Genomic DNA, 17450 nt, shown 5'->3' with positions numbered 1-17450 from the left:
TTAAAAAAGAATATGAATATATATATATATTATATAGGCCTATATATAGCCTATATATATATATACTCTTTACTTTAACTTTATATATATAAAGTAAAAAGGGTTTAGTTTAATATAAACTTATTTTTATAATTAAAAAATTTATATATTGGTATAAAAAATTACATAAAAGTATATTTACTAAAATAATTTTTTACACTTAAAAAGTTCTGATATTTATTTGTTAAATATTTTAACATGAAATTTGTTTTTATATTTAGAAAATCTTAGTACCTAGACCAATATAGCTTAAATGTAATTATAGCCTAATACAGAATTAATCTTAATAGAAGACTTCATCAAAACATTTAGTCAGTAGTAACGTGACTAAAAGCAATTTCTGTAACAGGAATAAAATAAACAAAGACTCAGTAATAGACGAAAGATGAGGTCATCGTAAAATCTAACCAAAGACCTTCTGTCGATAGCCTCATCACTAATAAGGACTCATTACGGTATGATGACCAATAGTGCAATGCACAGAGAGGATTAGCCTTTGTAATCACAAATGTTGAAAGATGGCAGTTGTAATGTGGCACACAGAGTGGACAAACCGGATATTATCAGCGTTTCATCACGTGATGTGTCCGAATGTGTCCAGTGTCCACCTACCGCCTTTATGACCCTCTGGGGACAGATTGGCAATCGTAAGTGACATCGCTCTGATTGTCCATATATCAAAAAGTGTTTGTCCACTTGTCTGAGTTGTTCGAATTATTGTGATACATAGACACTGTTTACCAAGGATACATTCAGACTATTATCTAATAATTTAAACTCTATAGACTTTCAAATATTTCAGTATTTATTTTAAAGATTTATATATATTACGAGTTCAAACTAATAAAAAAGTTATACTCATTATAACATAGATTTTCCTATAATTTTCTGAAACATACCGTTACTTTAACTAAAAGTTTATATTTATCGGTATGTAAATTTTAAAAATTTCGGATTTATACTTAGTTTAGTCTTACATAATAAGGAATTTATATGAAAGTTAAACTGTTATGACTAATTTAATTGGTTTTGAAAGATTATTATTTAAGATGATGATTTAATTATTGTTTAAATAACATAGAATGCGTGTTTTTAATCGTGTAGTTCAAAAAGTTTAATTTATATCTTTATAAGGTTTATATATCGATTACATATAACTGGTTTTAAGAAAGTAGAAAGCATTTAAACTGTCTATGATTACTTAATAAATAACCATAGCAACTAAGTTCAACTAACAACTTTCAAAAATACTTTAATTCTAATATATTTACTATACTCCTGAATTATTAATTTTATAAAATAAAAAAAATTATAGGTTAAATAAGTTGTTATTTTAAAATTTTTGCGAGAAATTTGCATAAAATGATTTAAAGAACGGAGAATTTGGCCTTGAATCATTCTTTCATGAAAATACTAAGCTGTAGTGTATAATAAAAATTAAAAATTAATATTATTAACATCTCATTCTGTATTGTACAATACATGTAATTTTAGATTAGATCCTGTAGGCTATAATTCAATATTAATAATGTAATGATTCTGATACAAAAAAAAAACAATTAAATAAATAAATAAAAATTAAATAGTATAGAATAACAGAATTTCTAGAATAAAATGACTTTTTTTTGTTTTAAAATATTTAAATTTGTTGTACAATTAACATTTAATAAAGCTTGCAAATTTTAATTTGCCTGTTTTAAAATTTAAATTAATAATCATAGTAATATAGAATTTAAAATCTTAGTAGAAATAAATAACGAATGATTCAGGATTAAAAATAATTAAGAAAAAGCTACAGTTACAGAATTTCTTAGATTTCCAGACAATTTATGCCTATAAAATCATGGGAAAGGTAAAGAAATGTCAAACCAATTAACTTCTTTGTATGTGCGACTTGCCTTTGAACTTTAACATTCTGAGTTTAAGCCACTTCATAAAGTAAATCTCTTGAATTAATAATTATATTTTAAACATTTTATTTTTAATTCAGATTATGTTTTTGTGAACAGATTCAGTTTTAGTTCTTAAATTTTCCGAAATAAATAATTTTAAAGCGAGTATTTTGCATGTTATCTTTTAAAAATAGCAAAAATTATAGCGATTTTGATTTAAACAAATTTCAAATGTATTACTTTATCATTTTAACACTTTATTTATTATAAATTTATTATTTTTTAAGCTTTAATATTTTAAAATTGATGCATTATTAACATTTAAATTCATATTTTTAGCTTAATTCTTAATTAAAAATTAAGCATTTAGAACAACAAATGTGTTAAAATATTGATTCAAACATAAATAAATAAAATTGTATCGATATAAGATAAAAAAAAGGTTTTAGTAGACCTAAACATTTTGTATTAGTTCTTAAAATTTAACGTTTGATTTAAGCTAATAATTTAATAACATTTTCAAATACAATAAAATATAACTTACTTATAACTTATAAGTAACTTACACACGAACCTGAACCTAGAAATTTAATAGGCCTATTCATAATATTGTAGGCTATAAAAGTGAGATATACTGTATTATGATCCAAGAAAGCAGACCGTGTATTTGGCTTGGAATTTTGTACGTAAGGGAGGAAAAATACCATACGAAATCAATCATACTTCTTTCTTGGATCATGATGTATCTATATATAACAGGAGAAATCGTGTTGACAGAATAAGAAATAAAGAAAAAGGCTTNAATCGAGTTCCCCCATGTTCAAGTAACGGCAAGCGGGAAGACCACAAGACAACTTCAGAAAACGTAGACGTTCATAAGAGGAAAGAAAATAAGGTCTGCAGTCATTAAGAATTTCAAGACGGTGAATCATCCGAGACCACGTGGCAGAAAACTCCCGGGTATTTTCTCCTTTATTCTACTACTATCCCTATCTATATTTTATTTCTCCTTCCTTAGTTTGTAAGTAGGTTAAGTTTAGCTATAAGTCGTGTGTCGGTTGCCACAATAGAGGCTTGTTTGTGTAGACGATTATTGTATGTATACGAACCCAATAGTTGGAATCATTTTAAAGAACCTGTGTTTGATGAATAAAAAAAATTTTGTATTTTTACTCGTTTTATATGTTTCCTGTCTGCAATAATGTATTGCCCTCAAACGAATCATCACATTAGTATGTTGCAGCTTCGCATTAAGAAATCAATAATTTAATATTTATTTCTAAAATTGGCATAGATTTCGAAAGAAACTTCTTCATAAAAAGTCACTTTTTAAATGGGGAATATATAAATTTAGTTAAATGCACGGCACACGAATTCACATTTCATTCAAACTTCTGTCTTCCATTTTCAAATGACATTATGTAATATAATAAATGTTGAAATTTTTATTTGTCTTTAAAACAATTGACCATATTTCATAAATTATGTTCTATAGTTTCATAAATAAATCTACTGTGATTATTTATTATTATTATATTTAATGATAATTGGCTAAACACTTGCAGGTCGAATGATTCCAAAATCGTTTTTCCAGTTGATAAATTTCTTTATAATTATTATTTTCTAAAATAAATAACATTAATTATTGAACATTTATTTTGTTAATGATATATAAACAATATTATATATAATGATATATAATATTGAAATTTTTAAAATTCTTTTTTTTTTTCTGTAGGCATTAAGAAAAACCTGTTTTTACTCCGTCATATGTTAGCTTTCTCACTACCAGGCCCGCCATTTTTTTTTAATGGAGAAGCCCTGGAGTGAGAAATGACGCTAGATCGATCCGTGTTAACTTTTAAAGAGCTGACACTTAAGTCTTGATTCCACTTGCAAATTTCCAGCGACATTGACGAACAATGGCGGCAAACGTAGCCGCAAAGATACGGAATTTTGTGTCCACTGAAAGCAATGGCGTTTGCGGCTATGCAAAGAATTCAATTAGAAACTCTTATACATCAGCAAATTAGAGTTTTTCCACACTTTTAGACATGAAAAAATTCTATTAGTCTGACATCAGGTTAATACTGTCATTTTATTGGCCGTTGAAGATTATAAGTCTTAGCGGTGGCGACAAATATTCGACACGTCGAATTTTCCTTAATGCCAGCCACTAAAGATATCCCCGTGGAATTGTTTCCATACTAACCGCCGCCATCACTAGCCACTGCTACTAGAAACTTGCAAATGGAGGCAAGGCTGTACTCGAACCCAGATTCCTCAGAGAAGCGAATTAATGCATTATCACTTTCCTTACATTTAGATCTTCCTAAATTTATATTTGAAAACCAATTTTCAGCGTAAAAAAATGAAATAGCTTCAACTCATTGAATTTTTGTTTATTGCAGACAATAATTATTTTTAAACAATTTCTGGTTCGTATGTGAAGCGTTGAAAAAGATATTTTTTAAAACATAAATATATAACGCTTCACTACTGTAGATAATTATTTAATTTTGTAACAATATCATTAATTTAATGCTTTAATTTAATTTAAGCGCAATTTGTCATTACGCTTTTATAAATGTAATTATCATTTACACTTAAACAAGTTTAAACTCGTTCCACAAATGTTATCAGAGCATGCGCCGAAAGTACTGATAATTTATTATTGCGTCATTAAATTAAAATTTAACTAAAGAGTTCTCTATAAATGCCGAGATATAAAAACATTATACAACTTTTTGGATATTTATCCACAGTTTATTTAAGAAAAGTCGAAAAAATATGCAATTATTAATAATAATAATATTATTAATTTTTTCTGTAAAGGAATTCAGTTCATTTCTTAGGAACAAGGGCTTATTGTTAATTCTTATCTTCTTACGGGGGTGAATTAGTCGATTTTGCTGTCATTAGAACGTAACGTGATCTTCAACAGTTTCATCTGCTGTGTTCACTCTCAACAAATGTTTTACTTTTATACTTTATTACTTTGTTTACAAATATTGTCATCTATGTTGTTGACTCTTCGAAATTCTATAAAATAAAAAAAAATTATTAAAATTTCATTAATTATTTTTAAGTAAAAATACTGAATTATTTAAAATAATTATCACTTTATATTCATTTAAACTTAAAATATAAATTTTATATTTATACTTATATTAGTTTCAGTTATTAAGGAATATTTTTGAGTTTTTTAAGTCAAATTCTTCAGAATTAGTACCTTTTTTTTAAAGTTTAGTTCAATAATTATGTTATAAGTCCTTTAAATTAAGTCTATACATACTTTTAAATCAAATAAATACAAAAACAAAAAAATAAAATAAATAAAACTTTGTAGCAACCTATAACTTATAACTTACAGTCATGTATATCCTATAAGTATATATTGCTTTATAATTAGTCGCCTTACTAGAAGTAACTTAATATACATTGCATTATACTGAGTAGGGCCTACATACAGAGTAACGTAAGATATATATTTTATATCTAGCAATAAGGCAGAATCTTATTGGTAGGTGTAGATATAGATATAAAAGAATCTTACCTTTAAGATAGAAGATATAAGTTATTTTAATTCTAGAAAGATAATTGTTTTTGAATTTTACAAATTCTAAATCCTACAAACGTAACAATACTTAATTTTGATACATTTCTAGATTACTACTAACCATATTGCCTCTAACAAATTGTATAGTTATATAATAATTTAGAGACAATGCGCTTAGTAGAAATACAGACTATATAGCCTACAATATATAATTTCTCATTTAGGATTATATTTGTGTAAATTTATTTTAGGTATTTTTGTTCGATTTTATTTAATGATTTCTTAATATAAACTTAATAAAGTAACAATTTTAGATGTAATTACAATTGAACAGTAATGTGATTAGTTCATCTTGAGATTTTAGCCATATTTAAGTTTTAATATTATAGTAAAATTAACTTTTAAAATTGTTTAAAATATTAATTGTAGTTAAATAAATTTGTTGAATCTTTAAGCATTCATTTCATAACAAATTGAAGGTTATTTCTTATTTTAACTTCATGAGCCTAGGTAGAAATATCTATCCGTAACATTTAGGTAAATGAGATTTCATCTAAATTCTTCTAATAATAATGTCTATTACAGTTATAAGTTATATATAGAGACTTTAATTAAATTTATAATCTCAATATTTACACAATACTTCTATTATTATTTATAAAAAGTAAATTAAGCTATAACTTTAAATCGANGAATTAGTACCTTTTTTTTAAATTTTAGTTCAATAATTATGTTATAAGTCCTTTAAATTAAGTTTATACATACTTTTAAATCAAATAAATACAAAAACAAAAAAATAAAATAAATAAAACTTTGTAGCAACCTATAACTTATAACTTACAGTCATGTATATCCTATAAGTATATATTGCTTTATAATTAGTCGCCTTACTAGAAGTAACTTAATATACATTGCATTATACTGAGTAGGGCCTACATACAGAGTAACGTAAGATATATATTTTATATCTAGCAATAAGGCAGAATCTTATTGGTAGGTGTAGATATAGATATAAAAGAATCTTACCTTTAAGATAGAAGATATAAGTTATTTTAATTCTAGAAAGATAATTGTTTTTGAATTTTACAAATTCTAAATCCTACAAACGTAACAATACTTAATTTTGATACATTTCTAGATTACTACTAACCATATTGCCTCTAACAAATTGTATAGTTATATAATAATTTAGAGACAATGCGCTTAGTAGAAATACAGACTATATAGCCTACAATATATAATTTCTCATTTAGGATTTTTATATTTTAAAAATAAAAATATTTATTATATAATCACAGATACTTTATCAAATTGTTAAGAAACAAATTCTGTGGCATTAAACTTAGTTGTATTTATATTACATTTTAGATCTGATTTAAGAAAAATAATTCATTAAAACAACATAAATTTTTAATAGTTACAACAATTCTATTTGTATGGCTTTAATTTTTAATTTTTTTCATTCAAGTTTTCAATTAAATTTAATATCGAATAAATATTTTATATTATTCTTGTTTATACTTCGGATTAAAGTATTGTAGAATGGTATAGCTATTTTATGTATGAAATTTTTTAAAAATTGAATTAAATAGTTTATCATTTACATTTTGTATTGAAAATTTAACGAAAAACAAAATTTAATTTTATATTCAGTATATCTAAAGTTAGTTGTTATGAAATGTTAGGTAATACTAATAAATGTAATTATTCTTTTCTCTTTAAATAAAAATAGCCTAAGGAATTAACAAGGCCTTCTCCGAATCGTTAATATCATACTGAGAATTAAATCGATAGGACAGCTAAGCTTATTCTATTATAAGGGTCTAAGGAATCAATAAAAGGTATTAGCACTGCTAGTCAGAGAGTGCCTTGAGGGATATGCGTGAAGAGATCGTGATAGGCAGTGTGAAATTATTCGGATTTTCTCTTGTTATTTTCAAATAAACATTATTAATGAAACATTTAACAACGTGATTAGACAGTTATTTTTATTTATTTTATTTTTAAAAATTTTTTCTTTGTTTAATTTGAGTAAGATAACTCAAAAGTTCAAGGTATATAATAGTTTTTTATATACTTAGTCATACCATTCCATATCACTTATTTTATAGTTACATTTATAATAAGTTGCTAACATAAATAAAATAGAAGTGGAGGGAAAAACAGTATTTGAGAGACATCACTGAAAGTTCATATCAGTAATGAATGACAAATTCAGAGGTTTGAGGTATGTGAAAGTTTTATTTCAATTCTAGCAATTTTATGTGGTGTTTAGCAGCAAATTATTGAGTTTATTTGTTAAATATTTTAACATGAAATTTGTTTTTATATTTAGAAAATCTTAGTACCTAGACCAATATAGCTTAAATGTAATTATAGCCTAATACAGAATTAATCTTAATAGAAGACTTCATCAAAACATTTAGTCAGTAGTAACGTGACTAAAAGCAATTTCTGTAACAGGAATAAAATAAACAAAGACTCAGTAATAGACGAAAGATGAGGTCATCGTAAAATCTAACCAAAGACCTTCTGTCGATAGCCTCATCACTAATAAGGACTCATTACGGTATGATGACCAATAGTGCAATGCACAGAGAGGATTAGCCTTTGTAATCACAAATGTTGAAAGATGGCAGTTGTAATGTGGCACACAGAGTGGACAAACCGGATATTATCAGCGTTTCATCACGTGATGTGTCCGAATGTGTCCAGTGTCCACCTACCGCCTTTATGACCCTCTGGGGACAGATTGGCAATCGTAAGTGACATCGCTCTGATTGTCCATATATCAAAAAGTGTTTGTCCACTTGTCTGAGTTGTTCGAATTATTGTGATACATAGACACTGTTTACCAAGGATACATTCAGACTATTATCTAATAATTTAAACTCTATAGACTTTCAAATATTTCAGTATTTATTTTAAAGATTTATATATATTACGAGTTCAAACTAATAAAAAAGTTATACTCATTATAACATAGATTTTCCTATAATTTTCTGAAACATACCGTTACTTTAACTAAAAGTTTATATTTATCGGTATGTAAATTTTAAAAATTTCGGATTTATACTTAGTTTAGTCTTACATAATAAGGAATTTATATGAAAGTTAAACTGTTATGACTAATTTAATTGGTTTTGAAAGATTATTATTTAAGATGATGATTTAATTATTGTTTAAATAACATAGAATGCGTGTTTTTAATCGTGTAGTTCAAAAAGTTTAATTTATATCTTTATAAGGTTTATATATCGATTACATATAACTGGTTTTAAGAAAGTAGAAAGCATTTAAACTGTCTATGANTTGATAATTCCGTTTTATATGAATTCCATGTTGTACGAGTCACTTAGATTTTACAAATACGTGAGCCATTCGCAACCCGGCACACGTATTTGTAAAATCTAAGTGACTCGTACAACATGGAATTCATATAAAACGGAATTATCAACAGTGTTATAGGTGAGTCAACTGTACTGTACTTTGAAATTCAAGCTATTTTTATGAGAACTTTTTCTTAAAACATGAAACACGCTTCTTAATTTTGAATATTTTCCTACGATGATAATATTTAATTAAGTTTATAATAAAACTACAGCTTTTGTGCACAATAACCATGTGATTATTACTCCAGACTTCATAACAATTCAAGGGCTGCAAGTACATCGCCCCTTGTAAGATGTATGTCAAGACAACTGTATCTACCTCCTCCCCAGGTGATGAAGTATTGGGGTTAAAGGTCGTTTAAGGGTCTTATACGTAACATGGCAGATAGGCCTGCATCAAACTTTAGGCGTTTACTCCAAGGCCGCTCAATACCCACCCGCATAGGTTAGACACGTGTCTCTCTCATGCCCTCTGCCTAATTTACGAGTTTACTTAAAAGTGGTCACGTTACGCCTTTCCGTTACCCCATTCCCCAGAGTTAAAGCAGGCGTGTCCTACTATGGATTTATTAGCGACATCACTTGCCAACTCTGTTTTGTCATTTCGCTGATTTGCTTGTCGTCTCATTGTTTATCCATTACTCTACATTCTCTTTATGATCTTTACACAATCCCTACTTTCCTCTAAAGTGATAAGCCTTCCTTGAATCTTATTTTTGAATTTCTGAACACTTTCAACTAAGTTGAAACATGAATATATATCTGAAAAAAAGCATGTTAGTTACACTAATATATTCTAGATATAACCACTCATACATTATAAATATAGTAGCGCTTAGCATGTTAATAAATAGACCTAGGCCTACGTGTATACATTTCATATCATATATGCCAACAAAGCGCACTTATCTTTAGACATAGGCCTTAGAAATCAAGCTTTTCAAAAGATATTTTTACTTTAAAGATTAAAATAAAGTATGTGTAATATTAAAATAGTACTTAATTCAATTCTAATTTATAAAAACAAGGAATTTTACGTTAAAAAATTGTCAAATAAAGAAAGGAATCAGTTATACTATTTACCAGAAGTTTTAGTTTCTGCATAAATTACTCGAGAACTAGAAACTAAATAATAAGATAGTCGAATTGCCAGAACATAAAAATACGTACAGTAATATATATAGTAATAAAGTAGATTCTATACTTACAAAAATGGACCAATTATTGGCAGAAAAATAGGTTAATTTGCACTAAATCACGACTCTCTTATTAATTAAAGGTCTTATTCAATGATAAGAGTAGACATTATCTGGTTCTGAAATAATTCTCTATGCAAGCCTGAAGATCATAAAATCTAGGCCTATCTGAAGTTATTTTTATAAGATTACACTTTTATAGCTCTACTTTATGTAAAAAAATATTCGAGTTTGTAATCTTGTAGATATTACGTTAAGTTAACTAAATATAAAAATCTCTTATTACAGAAGAAATTTCATGATTTCGCTTTTTTATTATTCTATTTAATACTTTTGAATAAATGAGTAATATTAATAATAATTTTGCTGTTATATGTATCTACAAAAAAGCAGAATGTCGCAAAGGCTCAGCTTAAGGCAATTTTTGTCCTTGAATAAATCATAAATAGTAATAACTTTATAAATCAAAAATGACATTTAATCTAACTACTTTTACATCTGTATTATTATAATTTCTATTATTTCCTAAAACACATTTAATTTTTAAAATTAAATGCTATCGAAACTACATTATATGCCTATATAAAATTACAGATTATGAGAATTACGCTAAAGCTTTAAGTTTATTTTTATGGATAATAAATATAAGCTAATTTAATATTTTGTACATATCCTTAATTAACTTTCAATGTAAAATATAGCCTAAAGAATAAATTAATAATTAAAAAAACTGCAATTACTCTACGTTTAGTTTGTAGAATAGTTTGTAGTTTCTAAAAAAAATAAATTTTTTCTTTAAAATCTTTTAAATTTACATATTTCCTTTTATTCAGAGTTTATTCATTTTTATCGTCTAATAATTAAACCAGACTCCTGCTAATGATTGTGAGATTTAATAGGAAAGTCTAAAGGTAAAGGTTATTTAAGGGTTGTCAAAGTCTATTCTTACAGATAGATTTTCGAATTTGAATTATTTAAATTTTTATATAACAGTTATCTTATCGAATATTATCGAAATCAATTATGGACAATTACCTAAAAACTTATTCAAACCATCTATTGTGTTGGTTTTAATACTTAAATATAATTAGATTCAAAACATGGATAAATAAGGACAAACACTTATAACCTAAATAGGAATAATTACCTCAAAACTTAATCAGACCCTGTATTATTTTAGTATCAATACTTAAATGTGCAACACCTTTAACATCTTTAGGCCAATCTAATTGATCTTACTGCTATTTAGATTTATCCTAGAACTATATTTATATACATTAAGTGATAGATCTAATAAATTTTCGGGTTTAAATTTCATATTGAAAGTAATAAGATTATTTATATTTTATAGGTTAATATTTCAAATCTAAATTTTAAAAAAACTTCGTAAATCTTAGACTTTATATAGGTCAGATCTATATTAATATTTTATTATTTTTAAGCAAAATTTGCTATCTTTTAATTACTAAATTAATAATAAATCTAAATCAGAAATAAATTATTGGCATTTTTTTTAAATTCCAGTCAAATTCAGTCTCTTATATTAGGTCTATAATCCTTCCTGTTAATTATATACGGAATTAATGCTACGAAATACCTTATAAATTGTCTATAATGCTTCTTAAATTTAATAATTTCCTTTAATATGCCTATATTAAAAATTCTATTTAGTTTCGTAATATAGCAGTTTATTCGATTGACAAAACGATATTAATTTTGATGCACCAATGAGATTTTGGCTCGAATCCTATTTGTACCTCATCCTTCAACTTTCCCTAAGCTGACCTGAATAAACGTCAGGTCCTCGTTGATTGAGTGAGTTCATTGTAGTTTACTATAGAACTTTACGATATAAATTAATACGATTGGTCTTTTAATCAAAACTAAATATCGAGCCTGAAGGATTATATTCATATAGTCATAGGTGTAACGACTTTCCTAACTTTATAATTCTATAAAAGTATTCTAATAAAAAGTTCTCTCAACCTACTTCCATTATTTATCATCCATACCTAGTTCTCCAAGTCTTAACGAGTTTGCCATGTTTCATACATTAACTAGAGGGTCTCATAGAAAAATTATCTAAAAAATACCTACCGGTAGTAAACTGTTAATCCCAAGACAAAACTATAAAAGGCCCATTCACCTCCGACATCATCAACATCGTCAAATTAATTTCGCGCTAACAGCCTATCGGATAACGTAACGTCATCAACATCCATCAAGCAAAGTAACACCTCCAATCCAATCGTCACGAATGAGAAGTACGTGACGTGACGGATGTATATAATCACGCACCAATCACCCGACACTTAGTAGACGGCTCAAGCTGCGACTACGACCCTATTTGAGCTCTGTGATTGGTTAAGTGCAACACACAATGCATAGACTACACACCGACAAAGTTGTTGACAATCATTCCAGTCGGACTCCCACACAAGCATGTGGATAAGGTGCTACACACCAGACTCCAGTTTAGGCTAGTCAGGCCTCTGGGCCTCGCTAATTATGTCTGCGACACCGGAGGGTACCGGAGATCCTGAACTTGCAGTAGGCAGTCCGAAGACTGAAGAAGAGGCGTCGTGCAGCAGACCGAACTCTGTTGATAGTGAAATAGAAGAAGATGAATATTTTAAACCGATCAAGAAATTGTGTATGGAACAGCCACGTGACCACGTGCATAAACCTCTCACGTCTTTTTTTATTAAGGACATTTTAAGTCATACCTCATCCAACAGGACTAGATGTGCGCTGGATAGATCTATAGTTAGACCGTGGGACTTGAATAACCAAGAGGGACATCGTAGAAGGCCACGCTCGGTAGATTCTAGATCGGAGAAGTCTGAAAGTGATTCTCCCGAAAGTCCGGCTCTCAATGGAAATAATTCGTCACCTCTCGATGCCTTATTCGAGATGACCAGTAAAGCCTTCGAAGGTTTAGAAGCTAACGAAAAGATTTCAGGTAGGTAGCCCTACACTCTTATCGTTGTTATTTACAATGTACTAGACACAATTAAGCGTATGCTCTACACATTAACTCGATTGTTCGCTACTGGTGCTGAAGTCGATATAGCCTAAGCCTACGTAGGCTTATGTCATATGCAAATTGAGATGATTAGTAAATGATAAATTAACTAAATTCTGTAAGTTATTAATTAGTCTTCTCTTTTAGTGATATATAGTATTTATCTATTTCTATTAAGCTGGTTTTATTCATTCTGTGGTTTTTTTATGGTTTTAATTTTGTAAACATTCGTTTATTTATTTTATTTCATATTAATTGTTTATGTGCATGAATCTTTTATTTTTTCTTAAATTCTACTTGAATATATAGGCTTATATTTTGTTTTAATGTGAACTACTTATTTGACCTTTAATTATTTTTAAATTTAACTTTTAGTACCTTGCATGTCTCCTTGTTTATCACCTTACACAATTTATTGCAATTTCATTGCTGCTTAGCTTTTAAATTGTTTTGTTATCTCTTTCGTTTGGGATATGATCTATCACTCCAATTTCTAATTATATATTTGAACTTTAATTTAGCTAATTTTAATTGTACTTTTATTTAATTTCAAACTTTTTCAATTTATTCATTCATTAAATCACATAAATCCTGCAGAGAATATATCTTATATAAAAATTTCTATATACACTTCTATAGGCCAATGATTTATACTAAAAATTCATAAAATTCAAATTTTATTTATATTTATTCATAGTTTAATGAAATCAAATAACGCCCAATTATTCTAGCTACTTTAATATAACAAGTAAATTCATGAATTAAAAGTTTGGTTATATTATAAAGTTTTCTGTAATTGCTCTTATTCTTCTTTATTTTAAGATAATTCCAAATTTAATTATTTTATTTTATAGGCTATAGCAGATTAAAAAGCACTTTATGGTTGGTTAATTATACTTTGTTATCAGAAACTTATAGGCCTGTATATCTACTAAAAATCCTCTAAATTGGCTACCAATCCAAGCAGAAAAATAAACAGTAAAAAGGCCTAGATAAAAGATTTTAGTATAGAAAAGAAAAAGTGCGGATATATCCCAGCTTGACTTCTCACAAGAATTTTTTGTTATGAAAATAAGCATTTTAATTTTCCTATTGACCCAAAAGGATGTGGTTTCTCTTTTAATATTATTTTTAAGTCACAATAAACAGGAAATTATTTCACTAAGATCAAGATTGTTAGAAACAATAAGACTTCCCATTCATAAACACTACATCCGTAGGTTTTGTTGTTATATCTTCAAGGTGAAAGTCCTCTTTCGATTACTTAAATAAAATTTATAATATTAAAATTGGTAAATTTAAAATTCGGTCATTTATTATTATTATTTCTTTTTTCCGAGCTAAATTGTTTTAATTTATAAGTTTAAGAATTATCCAGATTTAACTTGATAACGATAAACAGTAAGTTGGNTTTTAAGGCTTTATTTATTATAAATTTATTATTTTTTAAGCTTTAATATTTTAAAATTGATGCATTATTAACATTTAAATTCATATTTTTAGCTTAATTCTTAATTAAAAATTAAGCATTTAGAACAACAAATGTGTTAAAATATTGATTCAAACATAAATAAATAAAATTGTATCGATATAAGATAAAAAAAAGGTTTTAGTAGACCTAAACATTTTGTATTAGTTCTTAAAATTTAACGTTTGATTTAAGCTAATAATTTAATAACATTTTCAAATACAATAAAATATAACTTACTTATAACTTATAAGTAACTTACACACGAACCTGAACCTAGAAATTTAATAGGCCTATTCATAATATTGTAGGCTATAAAAGTGAGATATACTGTATTATGATCCAAGAAAGCAGACCGTGTATTTGGCTTGGAATTTTGTACGTAAGGGAGGAAAAATACCATACGAAATCAATCATACTTCTTTCTTGGATCATGATGTATCTATATATAACAGGAGAAATCGTGTTGACAGAATAAGAAATAAAGAAAAAGGCTTCCAAAAATACTGCAACATAAAACTGTCAGGAAAAGGGGCAAAAGGTTTTATTCCTTTTTTAACAAAAAGGTGAAGATATGAAAAGAGGCACGTTTTGAGTGAATAGTTTGGGTATGATAAACTTTTCTGTTCATCATACCTATTACACCACAATTTACAGAAGGGATATAGGCCTATTATATCTGGCATACCCAAATACGGGTAATAAATACTTGAGTATATTATAAATACTCTGTTTTATGCACATAAGCCTATATCTAACGTGTGTAGATAATATACATATTTCTTATTTATATAGATAACTAATACTTTCTTATGTAGCCTATATGCTAGTATATTGTTGGATTTATTAACTTATATTATATATATTCTATTGCCTTATCGGCATCGCTATATCGCTATTAAACGATAAAATAAATATAGATTAAATTCAAATTTTTGTTTTTTTTTTAACATATTTAGTTAATTAAGAACACTTTCTCATGCTTGAGTATATGATAATTCAGTTATAAATAAATTAATTATATACTATTTACCATATTAACGTGTGTAAACTGTAAATATAGTAGGCCTAAGTATCAGTAACTGTAAACTAAAATGTCCTACATAATAAAATAAATTCAGAAAACAAAAAGATTCTTCGTAATTGTGCATATTTTAATTAATATTTACATTCGAATGTAATTAGATAAAATTTTAAAATCGGAAACGAATTTATGAATGTAAATGTATATTCTTTTATGTTATAAACGTGGGTAGGATTCCAGATAACTAAATGGCGTCCTACTTAGTAGGAAGGAAATGATTCTTTAAAAATGATACACAAACCTATTTTCTTCTCTTTAAATTTTGTGAAGAAAAATACAAAATAATTATTCAAAACATGTTCTCAACTGTTTAGAAAACATACTTCTTGAATACTAATTAGGTATATTTAGAAATTTTCTCTTCGTGTTTCTTCCTTGCAGGATTGTCACATTTTTTTTAATTTGTTTTTTTTTTTTTTANTCTTTACACAATCCCTACTTTCCTCTAAAGTGATAAGCCTTCCTTGAATCTTATTTTTGAATTTCTGAACACTTTCAACTAAGTTGAAACATGAATATATATCTGAAAAAAAGCATGTTAGTTACACTAATATATTCTAGATATAACCACTCATACATTATAAATATAGTAGCGCTTAGCATGTTAATAAATAGACCTAGGCCTACGTGTATACATTTCATATCATATATGCCAACAAAGCGCACTTATCTTTAGACATAGGCCTTAGAAATCAAGCTTTTCAAAAGATATTTTTACTTTAAAGATTAAAATAAAGTATGTGTAATATTAAAATAGTACTTAATTCAATTCTAATTTATAAAAACAAGGAATTTTACGTTAAAAAATTGTCAAATAAAGAAAGGAATCAGTTATACTATTTACCAGAAGTTTTAGTTTCTGCATAAATTACTCGAGAACTAGAAACTAAATAATAAGATAGTCGAATTGCCAGAACATAAAAATACGTACAGTAATATATATAGTAATAAAGTAGATTCTATACTTACAAAAATGGACCAATTATTGGCAGAAAAATAGGTTAATTTGCACTAAATCACGACTCTCTTATTAATTAAAGGTCTTATTCAATGATAAGAGTAGACATTATCTGGTTCTGAAATAATTCTCTATGCAAGCCTGAAGATCATAAAATCTAGGCCTATCTGAAGTTATTTTTATAAGATTACACTTTTATAGCTCTACTTTATGTAAAAAAATATTCGAGTTTGTAATCTTGTAGATATTACGTTAAGTTAACTAAATATAAAAATCTCTTATTACAGAAGAAATTTCATGATTTCGCTTTTTTATTATTCTATTTAATACTTTTGAATAAATGAGTAATATTAATAATAATTTTGCTGTTATATGTATCTACAAAAAAGCAGAATGTCGCAAAGGCTCAGCTTAAGGCAATTTTTGTCCTTGAATAAATCATAAATAGTAATAACTTTATAAATCAAAAATGACATTTAATCTAACTACTTTTACATCTGTATTATTATAATTTCTATTATTTCCTAAAACACATTTAATTTTTAAAATTAAATGCTATCGAAACTACATTATATGCCTATATAAAATTACAGATTATGAGAATTACGCTAAAGCTTTAAGTTTATTTTTATGGATAATAAATATAAGCTAATTTAATATTTTGTACATATCCTTAATTAACTTTCAATGTAAAATATAGCCTAAAGAATAAATTAATAATTAAAAAAACTGCAATTACTCTACGTTTAGTTTGTAGAATAGTTTGTAGTTTCTAAAAAAAATAAATTTTTTCTTTAAAATCTTTTAAATTTACATATTTCCTTTTATTCAGAGTTT

This window comes from Centruroides sculpturatus, unplaced genomic scaffold (genome assembly GCF_000671375.1).
Source record: "Centruroides sculpturatus isolate CEXI.00-Female unplaced genomic scaffold, Cexi_2.0 scaffold5, whole genome shotgun sequence".
Taxonomy (NCBI): Eukaryota; Metazoa; Arthropoda; class Arachnida; order Scorpiones; family Buthidae; genus Centruroides; species Centruroides sculpturatus.
Note: the sequence above shows the minus strand (reverse complement) of the source record.